The 25,152-nt window shown below is 42.8% G+C and overlaps 1 protein-coding gene and 1 long non-coding RNA gene across 12 annotated transcripts in view; one reads left to right on the top strand and one right to left on the bottom strand.

Annotated features, from left to right (window-relative positions):
• Positions 1-25,152, top strand: part of PDE4B (phosphodiesterase 4B) — a 366,632-nt gene that overhangs the window by 293,032 nt on the left and 48,448 nt on the right. The window lies entirely within an intron of this gene.
• Positions 14,777-25,152, bottom strand: part of LOC120370328 — a 41,675-nt gene continuing 31,299 nt past the window's right edge. Inside the window, exon 6 of the long non-coding RNA XR_005583703.1 lies at positions 14,777-14,978. This is a non-coding gene — a long non-coding RNA (uncharacterized LOC120370328). The remainder of the gene's footprint in view (positions 14,979-25,152) is intronic.

Raw genomic sequence — 25,152 nt, 5'->3', positions numbered from 1 at the left:
CATAGTCATTTGATTTTTCCTAATATGATCCATATTTTGTGGTATAGAAATTTATTATATTAGAGGTTTTTCTGGTAGGTTAGTCAAAAAATAACTAACGCCTCTCATGCGAAAGCCTCTAGTGCAGTGTTCACATATGATCTTAAACTCCTCATTTGCTCACTGTCCTATTCACAGCATTCAGATAGGATTAAGAGGAACACAATTCACCACTTTTATCTGTAAATTATGATTTTAGTAGGACTTTTGTCTCATATGCCTTATTAGAAAGTCCTATGCAATTTAATAGAGAATGAGAACCTTACCATAGAATTTTTGTATACCACTTACAGAATCTTACAGCAAAGATATTATTCTCTGTTCAATTCTGTACATATTTAGAGTAATTTCTATAGACCCTTATTTCTGCATTTACAGAGAAATTATAGGAATTTGCACTGTTGCCAACTCTTGAGATTTTATCATGAGTCTCATGATATTTGGCATTTTGCTGAAAGCCCCAGCACCTTGAGTCATGTTATTTTTATGAATCTCTCTGCTCTTTTTTTTCCCCCCTGGCCTTTGTGGTTCTGGAGAAAAGCATGAAAACATGAACACTAAAAACTCAAAAACCAGAAGACAAATGAAAAGATACCCAACATTTATTATTTTTAAACCTGTCTCATGAGTTTTGAATAGCTGGGGTTGGTAATACTGATATTACTACATTTATCTTACATTCAGATAACTTATGCTAGACATAAAAGCATATCTTGGTATTTAACCATGATATACAGGAGACATGCATTTTATCATCAGTATGTGGATTTATATTTATCTTAGTATTACAAAATGGCAGTGAAGCAAAATTGTGCCTCATTTTAGTGTTTAGGGCCTGAGGTTGAGCAGTGAGCACCCCCCCAGCACATTGGAAAGTTGGCACCTGTAGCTCCAGCCCCGGAGTCAGTGCCTGTACAAGGAGCTGCATATTAACTTCTGAAGAGCCGCATCTGGTTCCGGAGCCACAGGCTGGCCACCCCTCATTTAGAGAGAAGGGGAATAATCCTTCTCTCGGATGGATCTTAGATTTATTGTCCATGTTTCCCATGTAAACTCTGTGGGTTGAATCCTAGCCCTGCTGAAGTCAAGTGGAGTTTTGTCTTTGACTTCAATGGGGCCAGGATTTCATGCCATATTGCTTAGTGCTTATGCCATAGGTTTTACCAACTTTACCCTAGCTGTCCACCCTTACAATTAGATAAGTGAAGTGAAGATAGACTAGAGATTAGGTAAGTAAATTAAATAGTATTTTTAGGGCAGCATTCTTGTGTAGGGAGACTTTGCTAGATTTTATTTGGTTTCCATGCCAGTGTAACACCAACAGACTCCGGTTGTCATCGCGCTGGATTGAACCTGGGAGCTAAATAAATGAGCCTCTACTGCATGAGCTAAAAGCTATATGGCTGTTAGCTCAGGCTGTGGAGCAGACTCATTTCTCTCTCTCTCTCTCTCTCTGTCTCTCTCTCTCTCTCGGTGCTACTAGAGAGGACAGAAGGTGTGTGGGTTACACCAGGACTTTGTACCTCATATAAAGACTTCCAGTCATACATTCTGGTTTTAAGCTATGACAGACAGAAAGAGTGGACTCATAAAAAATATTAATTTTCATTTTGTTAGTCCCCTTCCCAAAGACATCTGTGGAACTGTTTACATGAAGTCGTCCAAGTCAAACAGGTTGACCAGGTACAGAAACTGGTTCTGTACTCTTTCATTGGCTTTTGTGTATTGAAGGACACAGAGTAGTTGGCAAGACTTCTCCCAAATATGCCCCTTCCTATTAATTTCATAATACTACTCCAGTATTATCCAAACTAAATGAAGTTTCAGAGTCTCTCTCTTCCCTCCCTCTCTCCTTCTCTATGACTATCTGATAGTCCTCTTTTCCTCAACTTCTCTATGATCCTCCAGAGCCACCTGTCTTCAGATAAGCCCCAGTTCCTTCCCATCCTGTGACACTCCAGTAGGATGCCAATCCCTCATTGCCTCAGGCTCAAACCTCTGATAGATCTGCCCCACCTCCCAATCCAATGCAACTCTTAACTTTGATGATCCAGTTTCTTAGTTATGCTCTCTGTGTTAAGTGCACCCACTATTCAATGTGGCCCAGTGTCCATAGCCATAATACATAATTCAACACTATGTAATCTTTGGCTAAGCAGCTCATCTTTATTATCATTGGACTGGGAGTCTGATGCTACTTTAGCCACAGTTGATTTTTGTGGTAAATTATGCCCTGGACTTGTTGCCTCCCTGTACCTCATGTGGAAAGTGTAAGGGAATGGCATTGGAGTGGAGAGTGTTGACTAACAAATGCTCACATGCTTTCGTCAGAGATATGCCTAACTAAAAGGGGCAGAATAGGGTGTCCATAGTGTCCTTTATCCTACACGAATGTACGAATGTCACATATCCCAAGACCAGCCTGAATTCTAATCTCATTTAACTGCTGCACTGAAAGTGATCAGCAGTTAGTATTCCCACTTTGCTGTCCATACTGTCTGTCTATCCTTCACCATGCCACTGATGGCTACTATATAGCCCACACCTACCTGAAGTTTGCACTGATTATTGCCTAACAATACCCAGCCACATGCACTGTTACATGGTTTGGCTACACTTGAAAGTTGCAGCGCTGGGAGTTACAGCGCTGGTCGTGCAGCTGTGTAGGGACAGCGCTGGTGTGTGGCCACACTCACAGCTACCAGCGCTGGTGTGTGGCCACATTTGCAGCATTTGCAGCGCTGTTGGGAGTGATGCATTATGGGCAGCTATCCCAGCGTTCAAGTGGCAGCAACGTGCTTTTCAAAAGAGGGGGGTGGGGGGGGTGTAGTGTGACAGGGAGCGGGGGGAGAAAGAGAGAGTGGATTTTTGGAGCCAACACTGTGTGTTTAGCTTCCTGCCTTGAAAAATCAGAAAATGTTCGCGACCCCTTAGTCTTAACTCTTAATTGCAAACAGCCTGCATCCAAACGGACTCCCCGCTGTTTCTCTGTCAAGCAAACACTCACTCCCTGCCTGCCTCATTATCTCATTTGATTGTTCACAGCCAGATACAGATTGATCAAAGCAAACAGGAGCTGTGTTATAAGCAGCTCCGGGATCAACGGAGCTCCGGAGCTCCGAGTTCACAACAAAACAAAGAGAGGCTGCATAACAAAACAAAGAGAGTAATTTATAAAAGCATTCTGGGATATCTGCTAATACCCTGGAGGCCAATAACAACGCTGGTGTGTGTCCACACTTGACGAGAAGTGCTGGATCACCAGCGCTGCAATCGTTACACCCCAACCAGACCAGGTGTACAGCCAGCGCTGCAGCCAGGGAGTTGCAGCGCTGGATGTGCCTTGCAGGTGTGGACAGTTACTAATTGCAGCGCTGGAAAGCCTCCACCAGCGCTGCAACTTTCAAGTGTAGCCAAGCCCATACTGTAACTCTTTTAACTCTAGGGGGGAAATCTAATGCCCGTTGGATATTAAGTTTCTTTATTTTTCCAGAGTGGTCACACCTTTTGCCTGAATAGGGCTGTAATTTGAAAGATAGGGAACTGTCTTCTCCCTTTCATATCTGAACACTTCTGATGAAGTGCCAGCTTTATTTCCTATGTCTCCTGAAAGTTTCACAGAGGGAATCTGTAAAGCATTCTGCCTGCATTTAGCCTGTGCTGGATCCTTAGAGATGAAAAATGTAATTTTAAATCAAAATTTGTTTATATATTTAAGGTTACGTGTTTATTATAGATCTGCCATTGTCATACTTTGATTCATGGATTCAGCACCATCAATTGACGTCAGTACGAACATCTCACATTCATTTCCTTTTGTCATTAGCAGCGTGATTTATATCCTGTTATGAAAAGTACAAAATGCGTGATTTAAAGCAAACTAGTATAAATTAATGAAATTATCCTTGAGCTGTGGTGGGAAGAGAGATTACATTCAACATTTACACTGGACATAACATGCCAGTTGTTGCCAAACTGGAAGTTTACAGGTTTTGGCAATTGTTTAAAATAAAGGACCAAATTCATTCCTGGTGTGTTCCCATGGATATGCGCCAAGGATGATTTTGGCTTAGTGTAGAATGAATAAACTATAACAAATTATGCAGTTTGTTTTTTTGTCTTTGTTTTTCTCTAGACCATGAAAAGCCTGACCACAGCTTATATACGACAAACCACAAAATGCTGATAGTGATGTCACTGTCAATGTCAAACTTTTCTTAATGTTATAACCACAATCATAAAAGGAAGCGCAACACATAGTGAACATCCTGTGTTTTGTCCTTGGTATCAGTTTAAGCAAATCTGGCGGATTTTTCTGTTATTTGGTTATAAATGCAGATTATGGGACCAGACAGAATTCTTTTATGAATTAAATAAAAATTTTAAAAATTAAATATGTGACTGTAGCAGAAACAACAAGAACAACCCCAAAACCCAAATCCGTCATTGGCACAGTTATTTCATAATTAGAAATGAGAACAGTTAAAGACAACAAATCTTAATACATATTCATACAAGCAGTACCCAATTGCATTTTTAATGATGTAGAAGCATGTTAATGTGATCTAAACTGCATTCTGTAAATTCACTTTTTTACAATGATCTTATTTCCAATGTTAAAACTACCTAATTTGTTGGTGTGATTTATTACCCAGGTGTGGCAAAATTGCTGCTGCACCACACCGTCTTCTCCCCTGCCCCAAGTGTCTGTATGTGGCATGCAACAGCTGTGCCTCAGTTTCCCCATGTGGCCTTTGACCTTTTTCAGGCATTGACATGACCTGGCCCTCTGGACAAACTAGGTAATGGAGTCCAGCACTATTTAAGGTCTCAGACTTAAAGTCAAACAGAAAATAGCAAAACAATTGAATCTTCAGCCCACCTGAACTCAGCTGGTAACCTTCTTCTTTGCAGGCTAGTCCCAGCTTCAAACAATCCTAGCACTGACCCAGGTGTGTTGGTTTCACTCCCGCCACTTTGGGGTGTCACTCTCTCCCTCTACCCAGGGTTTCAGGTAGGCTACAGTCTCTGATTGGCCCCTATCACCAGCTCAGGACTCAGCTTCCCAGGCTTCTCTCAGCCCAAGGGAAGGTTCCCAGGTACCCAATGCCAGGTTTACAGTGGCACCATGGAGCCGGGCCCATGCTCAGAAGTGGCCCTGGCCTGCTCCGCTTGCACTGTGCAGAGACCCCACCAGCACGCTGCCTCCTCCCCGCCCATCACTTGCTCCTCTCAGCCTGCCTGCCGGCCGACCGAGCACTCCTCTCTGCCTCCTGGCCGGACCCCAGCACACCTCCGGCTCCGGGCAGGGGCCGGAGCGATTCCTGGCCCCGGGACCAGCCCTGGCTGCGCTGCTGGCTCAGCCCGGCAGACACAGTCACCTCCCAGCAGGGCTGGTGAGTGCGGACAGGAGGCAGGGCATGGGGGAGTGGGTCTTTGGGAGGACTGGGGGGGTGCTGGGCTGTGAGGGGGCGGGGAAGATCTGTGTGTGTTGGGGCGCTAGGGAGTGGGGGTTCTGTGTGGGGTGCTGGGCAGTTGTGGTGGGGCTGTGGGCAGGGGGGCACTGGGCAGGGGTCATGATGTGCAGGGCATTGTGCATTTGTGGGAGGGTTGGGTTGGGGCGCTGGGCATAGTGAGTCCAGGGGAGCTCTGGCCATCGAGAGTCAGGGGGGTGTTGGGCAGGGCGGTTGTGTGGCGCAGCATGGACACCACCACTCCGGACAGGAAGGGGCAGGCTGGCAGCACAGAGCCGGGCAGGACACTCTGCATCTGGCAACTGCTGGTTTGTGAATAGTGCCCTCACACTGGGCTGGGCAGAGTGGTGCTGCCCCTGCCATGCCATGTCCTTGGCTGGCCCCTCGCTCCAAGGACTGACCCCCCCCCTCCCCTGTGCCATGTGCCATTGCCCCTATGGGAGCCCACAAATATATTTGGCGCCGGGCCCACAAAAGGTTAATCCAGCCCTGCGATACCTCTCACCTGGGTCTCTTTCTGGTCCCTCCTCCAGCCCCTCCCTGTCAGGGTTTGATCATCTGTTTGCCTGACACCACTCCAGGTGCAGCCAGGTAGCTTAACTGGCTTCTCAGGCCACTTTAACTCTTTCGTCACTGTGTGTGGTTGTACACCCCGTCACACCCGGTTATAATACGTCTTTTGGTTCACTGTTCTTTCCTTCATACACTACAAAGAAAGTAGTGGACAAATCTTCAAAGGACCAAATGCTGTGCTCTGTTTTTCCCTAGTAGGTTGCACCAGGGTAACTGAGAAGAAAATTGCCCCATATGGATTGAGTAAGGGGTTTTGTCTCTCATCACTTTCATTCAGAGCGCAGTGATGAGGGGGAGATCAGCTTTTCTAAGTACAGAAGCAGATATGGGGAAGGAGTAAAACTTTTTACAAGCATTTAAACATGAGAAATATATCTGTTCACTGAATAATAAACTGACAGGTGATTTTGGATATTACCACATAGTGGCCAATAAGAACTAGTTTGTGCCCTACTCCTGCATGGATGATCAGGGGGAAGATGCAAGGACTCACCCCCTTAGATCCCTTGTGTTTGGATCAGATGCAGCCCTGGTCTCCATGCTCAAGGGAACAGGAGTTACGATTTTTATATACGTATATACTGCTGTAGTGCCCTGAGGCTCGGCTCCCTGCTAGCCACCAAGGGATGCACACCATCACAAAGGGGTAGGAAGAAGGCAGGGCTGTGGCTAGATGCACAGGGGGAGCACTACTCTAACCTAAAGGTGTTATCGTTGTCCTACCTCTTATTCTCCTTTATCTTCATCCTCTAGCTCCTTTCCCTCAGCCTTCAAGTTGTTTTCCTTATATTCCAGCTTCAAGCCCCTTCCATGTGTTGTGTATTCAATTTACCTCTACTTCCTCTTTTGTTCTTCTGTTAGTCTATAAGGTGCCACAGGATTCTTTGCTGCTTCTACAGAACCAGACTAACACGGCTACCCCTCTGATACTTGTTCTTCTCCAGTTCATCTCTCTCTCTCTCTCTCTCTCATATAAAGGACAACTAAGCTCACTAAGATCCCTAATGATCGCTCCTTCCATGCAAAGAGACGAGCCTTTCCACGGCGCTAACTTTTCTGAGCTACCTTGGACACAGTGAAAGATTGCTGCCTTCATTAGTGGCTCTCCTTTTTAGGCTGGCATGACTGTGTTTTTCTGTTTTTTCTCCTACCCTGTTGGACTCCAACTAATTAAATCTTGATCACTGACTGGTGATCTGTCACTGCCTCCTTTCCAGCCTCCCAGCCTCACACCTCTTCCATCTCCATCCATCTTTTCCAGCACTGACTGTTTCCCCACTGTTCACATCACTTCACTCGTTTCCACATTAAACTTAAGCTCCTTGTTCTCCCTTCACAGCTTGGCGCTGCTCCGCCCTCACCTACATCTTTGTTCTTGTTTCCGTCTCAGATCCTCTGTTCCTCTCAGTACTTTCTCATAATTACTCCATTTGTGTCCTATTCTGACTCTCTGCTTCATGCTCTTTTCCACGCCACAGCCTTTCTCTTCTTCCTTTAAGTCCCTTCATAATATCTGTGTTTCTCACTTAGCTTTCCACTATCCAGTTCCTCTCCAAAACTCCCTGATCTGAATTTTCTGCCGGATTTTTGTGTCATTCATGTTTGTATTTACCTGAATTAGTGTAAGCTCCTCATGGCAGGGGCCTGACATCTTATATGTGTGTAAAGGATGGTGTATATCTATGAAACACCATAAATAATAAATAAGGAGTCTGTTGTTCCTGACGGTGGGAGAAGTCTCTTGTGTCAGTAACAGTGAAGCTGTAAAAGAGGAAAACACTCCTACATAAGCAGTGGGGGTAAGGGTATTATGTTCCCTTTAAGATCAATGCCCCAGCAAATAATCTGAGCAATTTTTGCATGATGGACTATTTTATAGAATATTGCTTTAAAAATGTCCAACATGGCTAGCAGGATCACAGCATAATACTAAGAGTCAAACAATGTTGTGTATCTCCTGGGGCTATAAGAGGTTTGCACAAACTTTTCCCGGCAGCAAGCAACCTAGTACCCCCTAGGTGTTTACAACTCTGAATAATGATGGTATTTCCAAACAATTAATTATATACCTAGCAATATAATACACTTGACAGTTATACTTTGCAACATTAGCCTTCAGGGGCTGTAGCATTGTGTGATATGTCACACACAGGCTTTTCAAGTCTCATAGGATTAAAGTGGTGTTAAAATTCCACTCTTGGGGGTGGGAGTAAAGATTGGTATTTTTCCTTGCCTGTTCCCTTGACTTGGTTTTCCTGAACATCTGCACGTTTGTCTGCACTTTTCACATGCCTTTACATGAACATAAAACTTGTAATATTTCATTTTTGACGTGGGTGTAAAATGTACCCAGACTCATGCATGAACATTTAAATAGAAAGTAAATGAATGACGAACTAATTCTTAAACTTGCACTGAAGAGAGTCCATCTATCTATAGGTGTTATTAGTAACTATGGATCAGAGTAAGCTCCTAGTTACACACCGTCGTAAATCTAGAGTTGTTCATTTGAAGCCAGTACTGGTACTCCAGATTTACACTGGTGTGAGAACAGAATCTGGCTATGTGCACAATAAAACATTTGGTGTGAAATGCTGCAGTCCTGATTCGTCTCCAGTGAGTGCTGCCACAATAAAGACTGCAAGATGTAGTCTTTTGGCTTTAAAACAGATCATCCAAGTCCAACAAATACAATACATTGTAATTCTAACCAATATTTGCACAGGGCTAGTATCTCCATTGCACTAAATATCTAAGTAATGTGCTCTTAAAAAAGTAACTAATTATGAATAATAAAATCAGTCTTGCTACAATGATAATGGATTTTGTGACCCACTAGGGTCCCTTCAAACCTGAATAATTCTTTCAAAATAATACATTGGTTTTTAACTGAGATTCTAATTTTAATTAGATTTTACACGATTAAATTTTACACATGGTAAAGATTTTAAAGTTTTGTAGAAAGGAGCCACTTATAAGCAAACATTCAATTTTGCATCAGAAATTTAACAGAGATAATTTTACAGACAGGAAATTGGGTAGTCTAAACTCTTGAAACAGTAAAATAGTTCTGATATTGCCAGAAATTAAACATTTGTTCAACATTAAACTTTAAAAGTTATCTGCATGGAAAAAGAAAAGAATTGACTAACATTCAAAAGATACTGCTAACATTTTCATTTTCATTTCCTGTTCTTCAAGTGTAGTCCGTTCCCAGAAAGAATCCATTTCACATGTTCATACACCCTAGAAACACACCTCCCCCTGAAAGTTGGAATCATGCATCTTAGTAAGTATTTCAGTTATGCTATTGACGTCAATGCAGTCATTAAATAGATTGCTGGCCCTCCCATCAGTAAACCTGTGCCAAGAACCTAGAGGCAGACACGTTTTAAAAGAAGAACATCAGGTTTTCTTTTAGCAGTTAGGAAGAATAAGGGGAAAGTTTCTCTTAAAGGTTTCCATGCTTCATTGTACTTTTTCTCTCTTTTTTAAAACTTCATTTACTTATTTTCTGCTAAGATAAGCTGCTGCATTTACTAAGAGATGGTGGTTCTGTTACTATGTACATAAACAAACTCTAAATGAGACCAAAGAGTAGTTTCTTGTGATGAACTCCAGTTGAAAAATGACACCCATGTTACGTCTCACAGTTAGATTTATTTCTATATCGAGTAACATAAGATATTCAGGCAAACCTTTTTAGCCTTTGACTCCAGAAGTTCTTCAAGGATTGATTTCATGACATCTATTTCAAAAAATAGCCTTCATTTCTCTTCTCACTGGCTCTGTAGATATACAAACTAATCATGATTCCATAGCAACTGATAAAAACTGTTTTCCCCTCAGCCACAGCTGTGGGGTGTTATATTAGACATTTGACACGTGTTCCTCCCATCATGCAGTCTGTCATTCCATCAAGTCCGACTGCCATCTATGGCAGTTGGGCAGCTATCAGTGATGTCAAAGGGACTCCCCAAGCATAGTCAAGGAGTCATTCTGTAATTCTAATGTAGGGTGGGCTCTTCCCAGTCTGACTGACTGATTCATTCATTATCAGAAGCAGGGAGATAAGTACATCCTAGAGCTGACCCCTAATTACTCTAGAGGCATAGTTCCAGGATATACAGCTCTCCTCAACTTTTATCAGGAATAGATTTTACAGTCAGACAAGGACTGTAAAGGGGCTATGAGCTGAAAAATTAGTTCTAGATGGCACCCTCAGACAGATGGAGGCAGTAATCTTCCCTTTGGCAGGATAACCAGGTATGTTACAAACAAAGACACTAATGCATTTTGAAGAGCATCTCAGGAACTGAAGCACCATTTTCTGGATCTTGGCACTTTGTGATCAGCTCCACTCTACTACTTAGCTTAGTGCTGCATTGAGGCAACCTTCAGTTCTAAAAAGGGCTTCCCTTCTTTTGCAGATTTCCTACTGAATCATCCAGCCAGATGAAAGCCAGTGTTTGCAGCTTGCATGGCCTTCTACAGTGTGGGCATGAGAGGGGGTGTAAGATATTCATAGTGATATACTTTCATTACATCATCTTTTTTCCACTCTGTATTCTTTAAACACATAGGGCCAACACGGAGGTTCTTACACTGTTTTTGTACATCCCTTACTCAGGAAACACTCATTTTGAATTGTATAAAACCTGTATAAGGGGCTCAGGATTTGGATGATAGCGAGAACCTGAGTAATAAAATGTGTGTGTCTTGTGCTGTGCTGGAGAATGGTAACTGCTTTATGGGAGGGAGGGACATGCATAGTACAGCCATTAAATGTACCTTTTGTAGAATTGGGTCCTTACTGTTCTGACATATATACCTGAACTACAGGGGAAAAAAACCTTCTAATAGAGGGACTTACTTTTTAAGATGAAGGAAGCGTCTTATGCATGACTTAGTGAAGGATGTTGGATCCCTCATTGTCCTATTGCCTTAACCTTTTTCAGACTCCATGTCATGATGCTTTTTTAGCTGATGAGAACTGAAAGGTTTTGTTAGGAGTCCATATCCGTTCATTCCTACATCAGATACTAGGGTTCTTCTCCCTCCTAACCTCCTATGCGATTGAGCTCACTGCTGTAGCAGTGTGTCCCAGCCACAGCTAGCAGAGGGAGTAGAAGACTGACTGTGAGTATTAGCAGTGAATCTTTCCCAAGGACATGTGACGCACTAATCCCAAGACCAAAAGCCTGTCCTTAGATAGTTCTAATGTTAACAATTTTGTCCTCATACATTTATTCCAAATTTAAGCTGTGGTAATGAAGCATTTTAAAATGTATTTAAATCCTACATGGTATTGTGACTGCCTGTCGTGGGCCAGACTTCGCAGTCCTTACTCAGGCAACTTTATTTAAGTTTATCAGGGTCAGTGGAAGTGTTGTCAGAGTAAGTGTAGGGTTAGACCCAGATGGTGAAATCCTGGCCCCACTGAAGTGAGTGGGGGTTTTGCTGTTGCTTTCAGTAGGGTCAGAATTTCATCCAGAGTATTTAATTCTTCAAATCAAATGTTTATTGTTCCATAACTATTACAAAGATTAAACAATTAATGCATGTGCTAAACAGAGTTAATAGAAAGAGCAAATAGTTGGTCATTCGCTTTTGTTCCCCTTTTTATTCGCCACAATTCCAGCCATTGTGACTGACCCAAAGAAGAGCTCTGGACAGCACAAAATCTCTTTCACCAACAGGAATTGGCCCAATAAAAGATATCACCTCACCCACCTTGTCTCAGACATTATAACATGCATTTTAGTCTCACTGTCCAAGCCCCAAAATAATGAAAAGAGGAATCTTATATTAACTGCCTTCAGTGTTCCAGTCATCCAGGAATACTAAGATTTAATTACCAGTATCCTCATCTCATGATTAGAAGAATTGTATTGCTAAAAATTGAATATGCCATTGTGTTGCTGTTAAAGAAATGTTAAACTTGATAGATAACCATTCATTTTATCTTAACATAGCAAGTTGTATTCACAAATGACAATTTATCCATAAGAACTTCACAATTAGGGTGCTTTTTTAGTTGTTCATCCATTATAGAAGCTATTGTTAATTAATTATATTTCTAAGAAAGTGTATGTGTTAAATTTGTTTCATTGGAAAAATCAATACATTTATAAAATCAAATTTTATTAAATAATGTTATTTAAAGTATGTAATAATTAGTTAACAATTAAAATGAAATAAATAATAAAATAAAATTATTATTTAAATGATTTAATAATTAAATATTACATAAATATTTAGACAATATGTTAAGTGCCTGCTTGTTTGGGGAGGTGCTACTGATAATTTTGGAAGCTAAAAAATAGAGCACAAACGCTGTGTGTATGTGCCAGGTGGTGATGTTTTTGCACATACTATTGTATATATTTCCATTGAGGTTAGTGGCAAAACTCCCATTGCCATCTACAGTGGGAGCAGGATCTGATCATCTGATGAACATTCATTTATTATTATTATTTTGTTATTATTAATTCATTTATTTGAATTGTGGTTGTGTCTAGGAGACCCCGTCATGGATGATAACCCTATTGTGCTAGGTGCTGTGCAGTTATTTATGCACTTAAATAGAATAATGTTTTTAAAAGCCTGTGCTAATATCCTCTAACACAAAATAAATAATACAATAAAATCCCAACAGCAAAAATAATAATTTCAAACAGGAAGTCATCCAGCCACTTACAAACTTTCCTTTACCTCATCTTCAGCCCTCTCCAATCCCCCCATCAAACAAATGTCTTTTGCAGTGTACCCAGAAGGACACCAAATTCAGTCTGTTTTGGACCAAAGAGGAACAAGTTCCAGAGTCTCGGAGCCATCCCAGAGCACGCCCTTACCAAACACCCCCTCTCTTTTAATAACGAGTTGGGTCCAGCTCAAGAGTCTCTGCTGACCACAGCTGTGGCAGTATGTGACTGTTTTTCAAACAATGTTTAGGAAGGTTTTCACTGTCTTGCCACTGATATCAAAATGCTTTTTAAAAATCACATTTTATAACTGGCCTATTTTGGTGCTAACTAGTGCACAATTATTTTTGCATGAGGCAGGCCACTTAGAGTTAGGATGGCCAGATGTCCCGATTTTATAGGCACAGTTCTGATTTTGGGGTCTTTTTCTTATATAGGCTCCTATTACCCCCCACCCCCATCCCGATTTTTCACATTTGCTGTCTGGTCACCCTGCTTAGAGTTGTTCTGGTAACTGCTCCCTCTGCAAAACCATTGTAGAATTCTGTGGTATTTAAAAACCTTTCAGTGCATTGCTTCCCTTCCTCTTACTCCCCTCCCACCCTCCATCTTCTTTTTAAAGAAATCTCTTGTGAAATGATAATGTAGCTATGGAGCAGGACACTTAAGTTACAATAGCAGTGTTTGTATTATACTGAAATATCTGGGAAGAATGTTGTCTAACCATTTACCCCCCTCGGACTCTTCCAAACCCAAGCTGAGTGTGTCATGAGGCTGAGCCAGTGAGGGGAAATTGTAAATAAATATTCTGAACTTGATGATGCATTCGCTGACATGGTGCTCCAGAGACTATCAATAATGGAGCATGATAGTGTTTGACAATTGTGAAATATTTCCCCCCTTTTCTTCTCAAAAACAGAACTTACAGAGAGAAATCCAGGTACAAGTTTCCAGGTCTAACTGGAGCCTTTTGTGTTTCAACATTAATACTTTATAAAATATGATCTAGGCCCAGATCCAAGTCAAAGGCATATGATCCTGAGGCAGGGCTCCACTCTAATTCAAGCCGTTTGGACGTGATATTTCCATTACTTAAACTCAACAAACTTTTAGCACTCTCTGAAACTCCTATACATAAGCAGCTAGTTAGAGCTAAAGAACTACTAGTCATGCCTTACAGCCTCAGGCACGGAACAAAAATCAAAACAGGGTAGAATATAATGACATCACAACTTAACAAAAATCGCTCATTCCAAGGCTATCTTAGGTAACCCAGCCAGTGTGGTCAACTTAGCATGTTGGCAAAAAGGTCCATTATCACAAACTTCTTTAAAAGGAAAACATACGTGCAGCTCAGAATCAGAGATTTCACAGAGATGACACAAATAAAGGGCTGAGTGGTCAGTTGCTAAAACCAGATGTTTTTGTTATTCTTTTAAATTTAAGGAAATATGAAAGGTCTCAGATTGACAGCATTTGGGATTTAAGCAGTGCTTAATTTTTGCTACGGCTGAACCCCGGCACCTCTAGGCCTGGCAGTTCATAGCCCCGGCACCTCTGGGCTTCATCAGTATGAAAATTACTTGAGTGCCAACACCTCTTTCATTACAAATTAAGCCCTGGACTCAGCCCTCATTAGCCACTGACACCAAGAGCAACAATGCAGTCATTCTACAGTAGGCTTTAATCTCATTAATAGGGACCCATTTAATCTCTGACATCTCTTCTCAGATTGTCAACAAAGATGCTAATCATAATGCTGTATTCTAGAGTTGGTTGGAAAATTTAGACCAAAAAAATGGGGGATTTTTTTTTTCTTCCTAAAAGTGATTTATTTTATCAGATCAGTGCTAGTATTTTTTTCTGATGGGGATGTCTTTTTAGTGAGAACAGGACAGATGATCAATTCATTTCACATAACCAAAGAGAAGCAACTATATGGTAACAACTTTCAGTCACCAGCAACTCGGGCTGGATTTATAGCCAAGGTGTAGTTCAGGGGTCAGCAACCTATGGCACGCGTGCCAAAGGCAGCACACGAGCTGATTTACAGTGGCACTCTGCTGCCAGCCTGGGGTTCCGGCCCCCGGCCCCTGGTCTTGGCCACCAGTCCTGGGGACTCCGCTGCTGTCGGCCTGGGGTTCTGTTCGCCAGCCTGCTGCCAGTCTGGGGTTCTGTCTGCCAGCCCCTGTAAATGTAAAATGTATTACTGGCACGTGAAACCATAAATTATAGTGAATAAATGAAGACTTGGCACAGCACTTCTGAAAGGTTGCCGATCCCTGGTGTAGTTCATTACCAGTCTCCTGACTCTTTAGTTTTCTCCTTCTCTAAAACAGACTTAAATCCTTCAATCAGACGAATAATCTTCAATTGTATGAGTAGACTCATTGGCTACAGTGGGACTACTCAGAAGAGTTAAAGGCTTGCAGGCATGGGGGGTGGGTACCATAGGCTGGGTGCCTCCCCAAACAGCCCGGCATGGCCCCGCCCACACTCCACCTGCTTCCTGCCTGCTCTGTGGCGCGCATTGCCCAGCATCTCAGCACTCGGGGGCTGGGGCCACGCTGCCCACCCTTCCAGCGCTGGGGCTAGCTTGGGGCAGGGGCCGGTGTCCATGGTGAGGCGGCTCCAGCAGGGGGGAGTGTGCAGAAGGTGCGAGGCCTCGGGTGGAAAGGGCAGGGCTGGGGTCTAGCCTCCCCCAGCCTGTGGTTCACATGCTGCCCATGCTCGTAGGATTGCGCCTTTAGAATTTTAGTTTTATGCTTGGCACAGATGAGGAGATTGGGAAGGAAAGTTGGCTTTAAGGCACTGGGTCATCATGGGGACTGAAATGACTCTCAGTAACTTATAAGCGTAGCAACTTAGAGTGTAAAGCTACTCTAAGTTATGCCAGCCTCAGCAGGCCTACACCAGCTGTGTGCCACCTGGGGTTTCCTGTGTGAGGGATAAGCCTCAACTCCCCTTTAGGGACGCTTTCTGGCAGCTTTGCACAAACTCAGCAATACACAGCAGCCAGATCCAGACCAAGGACTCAGCCCATAGTCTTGAAGGTAGCATCGGCACAGAACTCAAACCTTCAGGTTTAATCACCTGTTAGTATAACCTGGAATCAGAAGAAATATGGTTTTGTGTGGTGTTTCTATCCCGTATCAATTTCCCTTTATCCCTAGCTGTGCATTTTAAGAAAGCTCATGGTAAACTACTCCCCATGTGACACTGTGTAACAGTTGGTTTCATTCCTTGGTACTGAACGTACCTCTTACTTGCATGTGGGGCAAAATGTGTCCCGATTATACCCTGTATTCCAAGTACATCGCTCATAAAATGCTACCATTCCAGTGTGTGATGACAGCTTTTAAACAGGGCCACCAGCTTGCTGCTGCACAGACGTGGCACTGGAGATCAGCACGTGAGAGAGCTAACATGGAATATTCAAAGCTGTCAAAACAAAGTGCCACTTTAAATTAACTGCCATCACCCTCTTCCGCTCCACCTTTATTTGTGATTTATTCCGTGATTTTAAATGGGTTGTTTTACAAAGCCCTTGTGAACACATGAGTAAACACAACTCATGAGTCACAACCACAACCATTAATAAACCAGAATCACTGGCCAGGACAGGTTAATAAAGATAATTAATGCAATGAAAATATCATCACTGTTTCCAGTGGTAGTGGGTTGGAGGGTTTTTTAAGTCACTGCCTGACAGTGAGAGGTAATTGTCTTCTGTAAATGTTTACAGGGTTGTAGGATTATTGATATGCATAAAAAATGAATATAGAGAGAGCTCTCAAATGCCATCAAAAAGGTATCAGAGTGATGTCAGTACTATAGCTTAACATGCAAAACTTTAGGTTCTTGTATACAAAACATGGCAGCTCATTCCTTTTCATTAAAATAAGACTTTTAAAATTACCTGTGCTTTTCTAATTATCCCTACAGCCATTTCTCTTTCTGCTCTGTGACTAGCCTGGGCTATACAGCAAGAGATAGCCAGACTACAGAGGCAACCCGTATCTGCGGATAGTAGGGAGCGGGTGGGGGAGGAGGGGGAGCACAGAGTGAGGGCAGCAGCTTCAGCAGATGTCACAGAGCATGCTCAGTATAAGCCAAGCAGCAATTCATGGCAGGGGGAGGGGAGGTGTGACTCTGTGTGTGCCTCCCTCCCCTCCCCCCCAATGCATCACCTCTGCAGGATGCCATTTAATACTACACCAGAGTTCATAGGGATTACTTAGGTATTTTTCAAGGCAGGAAGGTAACACACAGTGTTGGCTTAGAAAGTATCACTTGAAAACCAGATATGTCAAATAAGTCACCTCTGCAATGGGCTGGATACCTGATTGCCTCTGTTAGGACCCTAAGTGACCACTTCTCTGGAATTTCATCCACTAGATAATATTCATATTAGTTCACTTTAAAAGGCTATAAAAGAACAAGAAGTTCAAATCAGGTGAATCAGTAAAGTAGCTTTTATTACCCTTTGAGTACATGGAGTCCTCTATTCTAAGAAAACAGATTAAAATTCCAGACTAAATCTTTTTTTAAAACTTCTGTATTTAAATATAATGCTTTGAAGATATTGTATTTGGCCATGAAAACAGTTATGATATTTTATAATTAAATATAATTTGAACAGACAGGCATGATGGCTGAAAGCAGAATGTATCACAATGCGAGATATGTGGGCCCAATCTTGCCAACACTTTCTACTCAGTTAGTGCTTACTAACATGAAAGATGTCCTTCAGAAGAACCCGTTTTAAGGCTGACTTTTGGGGATTGCTTACTCGGTGTTTCTCAAGAACCGGTCCATGGATCAGCGCCGTTCCCTGAGATCTCCCTGATACAGTTTAGGAAAGCAGCAAGCTGGCCCCTGCTATCAAAAAGGTTGAGAAACACTGGCTTACATCATGATACTTGCAAAGTAGGGAGCATTGTGAAACTGATGCTGTCCGCTTCCATAGTAACGATGTGCATCCTATCACACTCAAGGATTTTGTAGAGAAAATAGATATCCTGATTATGCCTGAGAAGAAGAATCATACATATACCGAACACTAAAACATCTGATTTGTTAGCCATGGCTCATAGATCTTCACGTTGCACCCAGATCATTCTTTGGCAGAAAACTCAGCTGGGCTAACGAGCTACTTCCAGTCAGTTCCCTGTTGCAATACTTTCATGATCTATTGTCTTAATTTTCGTATTCAAAGACTTCACGTAAATTAGAATCAGATGAAATGTTGGGTAGATTTTTCAAAAGCACTTAAAAGAATTAGGAGCCTAAGTCCCATTTTCAAAATGAGGCACTTTGCTCTCAGGCACATTTGAAAATATGACCCATAATCTATATAGTTGAGGTGGCTCAGGTAAATTGGACTGGTCTCCAAAAACTCATTTGACACATACACTTACTTCATTATGAAATGTCCTCCCGTATAATTCATTTTTTACTCTCAGGGTTCCTCCTAAAAGGGTCATTGACTTTATTGTCAGAGCAGCCCTAGGGACTTCTATTAGAATGTAAATACTGTAGAGACATTTTCAGTAGTCTTTTTGTGATTAATGCAGGAATCCTTGTGAACAATGAAGAATTGAGCCTGATCAGTGAAATGATAACATGCCGAATCATCTATTTGTTCCCTGAGAAAAAGTTAGATCTGAACAATCTTTCCTTTTCATTTAACAGGCCAAGATTAGGTTCTGTCCTCTCTTGCTATTTCTGTTTCTCCCTATCCATTTCCTAAGATATTTCTAGTATGCAGGCAAATCCCACTCCCTGATTCCTCTATGATATCACTGCTAAGTGACATCTGACAAAATCTTTTCTGCATTTTGTTACTTCTATTTGGCACCATCCAAGTACTGTCACTTTCCCTTCTGATGTGTGTTGGCCATAATATATTATTTTGTTTGCTGTGTTTGGCTGCGGGGTGGGAAGGGGCCATAGCAATTAAAAATGAAGTGGTGCCTCCATTCTAAAACCCTTCTTTTCAGTACTTTATAACTTTCTTGTACAGTTATCATTGGAGATTAAATGTTTCATACTTGGCCTCAGCCCAGAAATGACTTCCTCTGGGAAGTTTCATAAACATTCATTCAGCTGCCTGAGTTCTCAGAGCATGGATTTAAAAAAAAAAAAGAAGAAAAGCCTTTCAGGTAAGAAATTCTTTGTATCAAAAAGGAGAGGTTAGAGAGCACTTATTTTTGTATTGTATATGTTAAAAACAGTACAACACACTGGTGATTGAAATATGTTCATGTATTAAAATACCCTGTTATATATGCAAGAGGTAATGCTACTTTGCTTTGGGAAGGTCTGAACGTCTTCATTCTAGGATATTTAAAATCTCACTGTTTTATTACTTAGCTCTTCATTTTTTGCATGTGTGCATTTGTGTGTGTGTCTGAAATACACACACACTATATATCTATATATCTATATATAATAGCACATGTTTAAATAATGAACATAATTAGATTAGTTAGCAACGTTTCGTTTTGGACCCTGTGTTTTTGCTGGCTACTCCTTTCCAAAATGTATTCCATGCTTGTCTCAACTGAGAGGCGATTTTAATATAATTTATTTTATTTGGCAAAGTTAGAAATATGTTTTAACAATTTCAAAAATACCTATGGCTAAAACCCACTTGTGTAAAAAAATTGCCCCCCCCTTTTTTTTTGGCATAATCTTTGATACTTGGTATGCAAATAGAGCTCCTTTTGGAGAACATGTGTGATCAAATTAGCTGGAGAGTAATAACGTTCTAGACGAACGAAAAGTCACTGTTAAATATGCTCTGTGGCCACGTACTAAAACACCTCTGAAGCTTCATCTCTTCTGGGTATATTCTTGCCAGCTTCATAGGAATTGTAAGATGTTCTTCTCAGTGTGATGAGGGGACAATATGTATGAGTGAGACTGTAAATGTCTCACTGAAACATGCAGAAAAATCTTCCATGCCAAACAAAAACAAGGTCAGAGAGGGCTCAGAGAGCTGCTCGTACCCACTCCCTCCTACCTCACTTGCACAGGGGCAGCTATAATGTAGCTGCAGGTGTGAGGAGCGTAATGGATGGGAACATCTAATGCTACTGGCAGCATTACTTGTCTCAAACAAAATGTGATTGGGAGGAGTGAGAATAGGGTCACCTCCTTATGCCACAGGATTGCTCAAGGGGTAGCACTGGCTACACCTGTTCTATGGGTGCTTGGGTTTGGGCCTCCTCAACTTCTCTAGTACATCCTAGTTCATCCTTGTAAGAGGCATAATTGATCCATTGCATTAAACTAAAAAAACTACAGAAAATGTTGGGTATGAAAATCCTATTTATCCTGTGATTATAGGGTGTCTCCATAATATTGATTACATTCCACCAGATTGTCATTAAAAATGTCAATTAAATGTATGCTTTTCAAGCTGCCACTGCAGTGTAAACAGGGGAGTTGCTGCCCTGACTATGCAGTTTCTTGGGAAACTGTCTCCAACTGAAGAAAAGCAGCCAAATTATTATTTATTTATTTTTAGTTTTTTTGTCCTCCTCACCCCCCATTTGCCTTAATCAGTTGTTAACTGAGCTTCTCCCATAGTGCATTAACCCCAGTGGATGCAAACTAAAACATCTACCTAGAACTCTTAGTACTAACATTATTAAACATGGATAGTCACTCTATCTACTTGAAGTAGAAAAATGGAAACTAAATGTAAAATCTATTACATTGCTTTTTTTTCCCCCAAGGCAAGACAAGAATACTAATTTTTCCATTTACTGGCTAAAGACAATTTTAATTCTGTATTAACTTAATGCTTTGCATTTTGTTACAGGTAGATAGTACAACTGAGTGGGCATGCACACACACATATCCTTAATGTGTGCACTTGTGCATACATACATATAGAAGGAAAAATATACACACTGCATATAACTGTGACCGCAGAGTTGCCAGCTTTTGTGGTATTTGGTAGTTCTCTTAGAGCTCCAGCTTCTAGAGGCATGTGATTCTGTGAGAATATCAGTTATCATTTTTTAAAGTGTGTTTCTAGCCCACGTGGTTGAGGAGAAAAGCTTGAAAACGTAACCCAAGTGTACCCTAATGACTGAAAAGCAGAAGGTAAATAAAAAGAACCAAACATATTATTTTTATAAAAAATGTTGTGACTTTTTGGGGGCCTGACTCTGGAATGTTTGCAGTTGGCAACTCTGTGATCCATGCAAAACACGGGTTCATTCCATCTTTTTAATAAATCCTGACAGTCATGCTGATGCCCCTTTTATTTTGCATTTTGTGAACATTCAGAACAATCCATAGAGTAATTTTATTTTAAAAAGCGTTTGTTGGCTCAGTTAGAACTACTATTACATTCAAGGATATAGCGTTCGGTGCAGGGAGAGTCCATAAAACACAATCAGAGGCTCAAGTCATTAAATAAATTATTCACTGTGAATCATTCACTCAGCATTGTCTAGTATGAATATGTAAACATAGACACACTTTGTAAACACACCCCGATATCCACTGCGGAAGGCAAAGAGTAAATTATTGATATTCCACATCAATCCCTGTTCTATCAAGTTTTGGCCTGTCATTTGTTGATAAACCTGTTTCAGTGCATGTGCTACGCACTCACTAAGGCCTTGTCTACACTGGCAGGTTTCTGCGCATAAAGCAGATTTCTGCATTGTAACTCCCGCGGTGTACACACTGCCAAGCCACTTAGTGTGCAGAAACTGTGCAGTTGCAGCGCTGTAAAAAAAACCCACCCCGACGAGAGGTGTAGAGCTTTCTGCGCCAGGACTGTAGCGCTGCGGTGCCAGTGTAGAGACCCTGGTCGATTACAGCGCTGCGATTGGCCTCCGGGAGGTGTCCCACAATGCCTGTTCTCGCCTCTCTGGTCATTGGTTTGAACTCTACTGCCCTGCCCTCAGGTGACCAACCATGAGCCCCACCCCTTAAATTCCTTGGGAATTTTGAAAGTCCTCTTCCTGTTTGCTCAGTGACGCATGCAGTGGTCTCAGCGCATCTTTCCAGGTGACCATGCCTGCTCCACGCACCAGGTGATCCCCCACTTGGAGCAATGCCGAGCTGCTGGACCTCATCAGCATTTGAGAAGAGGAGGCTGTCCAGTCCCAGCTGCACTCCAGCCATAGGAATTATGATACCTACGGACAGATTTCATGATACATGACAGAAAGGGGCCATGACCGGGACACACTGCAGTGCAGGGTCAAAGTGAAGGAGCTGTAGAACGCCTACCACAAGGTGCGGAAGGCAAACTGCCACTCTGGGACTGGGCCCACGAGCTGCTGGTACTACAAAGAGCTGGATGTGATACTCGGTGGTAACCCCACCTCCACTGCGAAGGCCGCCGTGGATTCTGCAGTGGCTCGCATGCCAGTCGAGAGTGGACCAAGCCAGGAGGAGGAAATCTTGGACGCGGATGTGGAGGGGGAGGGGGACCCAGAGGCAGAGGACGACTCGGAGGTCAGAGATGCATGCAGCCAGAAGCTCTTCTCTACCCTGGAGAAGCTTAGCCAGTCATAGCTGTCAGATGTTAGCGAAGCACAAACAGGAGAGGAGGCCTCTGGTAAGTGAATTTGATTTGGGGAATCACTGAAGCAAGTTGTTGGGGGCAGGAAGGTTGCAGAAAGCAGACTTGTGTCTGTATGATGCGTGTGTGATGGGTTGGATCACAGAAACCCCCTTGGGAACTGCCAACTGATGTGCCAAGACTACTTTCTGCTCCTGCTTTCCCTGCCTCCTTGGGACTTCAGTGCCCTGCCTGGTTTGAGCCAGACCCGCTAGCCTGCTGCAAACCCAGACCCAGGCCTGAACCACGTCCCCTAACAGCTGTAGGCTTAAACTGAAAGCAGCGTACAGAAGTGTTCCTGCCTTTAACACTCAGATGCCCAACTCCCAGTGGGGTCCAAACCCCAAATAAATCAGTTTTACCCTGTATAAAACGTATACAGGGTAAACTCACAAATTGTTCGCCCTCTATAACACTGATAGAGAGATATGCACAGTTGTTCCCCCTGCCCCCTCCCCCAGGTATTAATACATACTCTGGGTTAATAAGTAAAAAGTGATTTTATTAAATACAGAAAGTAGGATTTATGTGGTTCCAAGTAATAGCCGACAGAACAAAGTGAATTACCAAGCAAAATAAAATAAAACATGCAAGTCTAGGCCTAGTACAGTAATAAAACTGAATATAGATAAAATCTCACCCTCAGAGATGTTTCATTAAGTTTCCTTCACAGACTGGACACCTTCCTGGTCTGGGCACAATTCTTTCCCCTGGTACAGCCCTTGTTCCAGCTCAGGTGGTAGCTATGGGATTTCTCATGATGGCCGCCCCCTTTGTTCTGTTCTACCCACTTATATATCTTTTGCATAAGGGGGGAATCCTTTGTCCCTCTCTGGGTTCCCACCACCTCCTTCTCAGTGGAAAAGCACCAGGTTAAAGATGGATTCCAGTTCGGGTGACATGATCACATGTCACTGTAAGACTTCATTACCCACTTGCCAGCACACACACATACAGGAAGACTTACAAGTAAAACAGAGCCATCTACAGACAATTGTCCTGGCTGATGGGAGCCATCAAGATTCCAAACCACCATTAATGGCCCACACTTTGCATAATTTCAATAGGCCCTCAGAGTTATATTTCATATTTCTAGTTTCAGATACAAGAGTGATACATTTATACAAATAAGATGACCACTCTCAGTAGATTGTAAGCTTTGTAATGATACCTTACAAGAGACCTTTTGCATGAAGCATATTCCAGTTACATTGTATTTACACTCATTAGCATATTTTCATGAAATCATATAGAGTGCAACGTCACAGCGCGTCCCACCACATGCCTAGTCTGAGCGGCGGAACAGGGTGTTGATTGACTCCTTCACTTGAATCTGCCTCAGAGTTCTGCATGAAACTCTCATGGAGATACTGGGCAGTCCGCTGCCGCAGGTTCTTTGGCAGAGCTGCTTTGTTTCTTGCCCCATTAAGGGTAAATTTCCTGTGCCACTCTGCTGTCACGGGGAGACGGGGGACCATTGCTGCACACAGGCGAGCCGCATAAGGGCCAGGGCGGAAGCCGTAGTCTTGGAGAAGACCCTCCCTTGAGTCCCTACTCACCCTCAGCAGCGAGATATCTTCCATAATGATCACCTCCTGTGGAAAGTGTGGGGGCAGTAAGGATTATAAATCGTGTGCCGCCCCTCTCCCCCCGGTGCTGGTTCTACCCAAGAGCCACGTGCCCAGTGTGCAGTATGGTCCTGGAACACTGATTTCCCCTGCGGTTACTCACCATTTTGGGGGTCTTGTGGCTCATGTGTGCTTGCCTGGGGTCAGCCAGTTAGTGACAGGTGTGTGAATAGTGGCTGTGTTTTAAATCACTGAACCAGTGGTCTGTGTGTTGCAAACAATACTGCTTCTGTAAAATGTTGCGTTTTGGCTTCACGGATATGACCTTGGGAGCCCAGCCTCCCTCTTTGTTATTGCCGGCTGAACGGCTGCGCAGAATTAGAAAGTGGCCACGAAGAACTAAGGAGGACTTTCTGCGTGATGTCATGATGGCTCCACGGCTGAAAAACAAGAATTGAAGGAGTGGCGGAACAGTGAGAAGAGGGACCAAAGGAGAACGCGGCGCGCCAGAATGAAGTGGCTTCTAAAAGTTATGGAGCATCAAGTGGACATGCTCCAGGCACTACAAGCACTGCAAACCAAGCAGCTCTGCGCCCGCCCTCCCCTGCAGCTGCTGTCACAAAATTCTTTCCCATGCACCCCCCCAGACCCTGCAACACACTCTTATCAAACTCCTGGCTCCAGTCTGTACCCGCTGCATTCCACTCCTGCCCCATCACAGTCCAGCCCTGTGGATTCCCACTACCCACTGCACTCTGAAGTTTGCACTGTACTCCAAAGGACAAGGTTGGATATGTTACCTGGACATACACAAATCTTTAGCCATCCCAGGACCTCACCTCCTCCTGGGACTCTCCCTTCCCCCATCCTCCTCAGTGATAATGTTTTTTTTGTTTGTGTTTCTCCTCGGGGTGTTGTTGTTTAATAAAATAATTGTTTTAGTTTGAAAGCAAACAGAGCCCTGCAAAGCAACAGGCAATTTTCTTAAACCTTCATAGTGCATCGTCTGCACCAATCACAATCACCGCCTAGCATTACAAGCACTGCACTCCTGAGCACAGCAACAAATATTAATGGCTTTCAGCTTCAAATTGCTGCCTCAAGTCATCCCTGATCCTTATGGCCCCATGCTGGGCCCCTCTAATAGCCCTGGCCTCTGGCTCTTCAAATTCAGGCTCCAGGCCCTGAGCCTCAGCGGT

Source organism: Mauremys reevesii, linkage group 8, assembly GCF_016161935.1.
Source record: "Mauremys reevesii isolate NIE-2019 linkage group 8, ASM1616193v1, whole genome shotgun sequence".
NCBI lineage: Eukaryota > Metazoa > Chordata > Testudines > Geoemydidae > Mauremys > Mauremys reevesii.
This window is presented reverse-complemented; position numbering and strand designations above follow the sequence as displayed.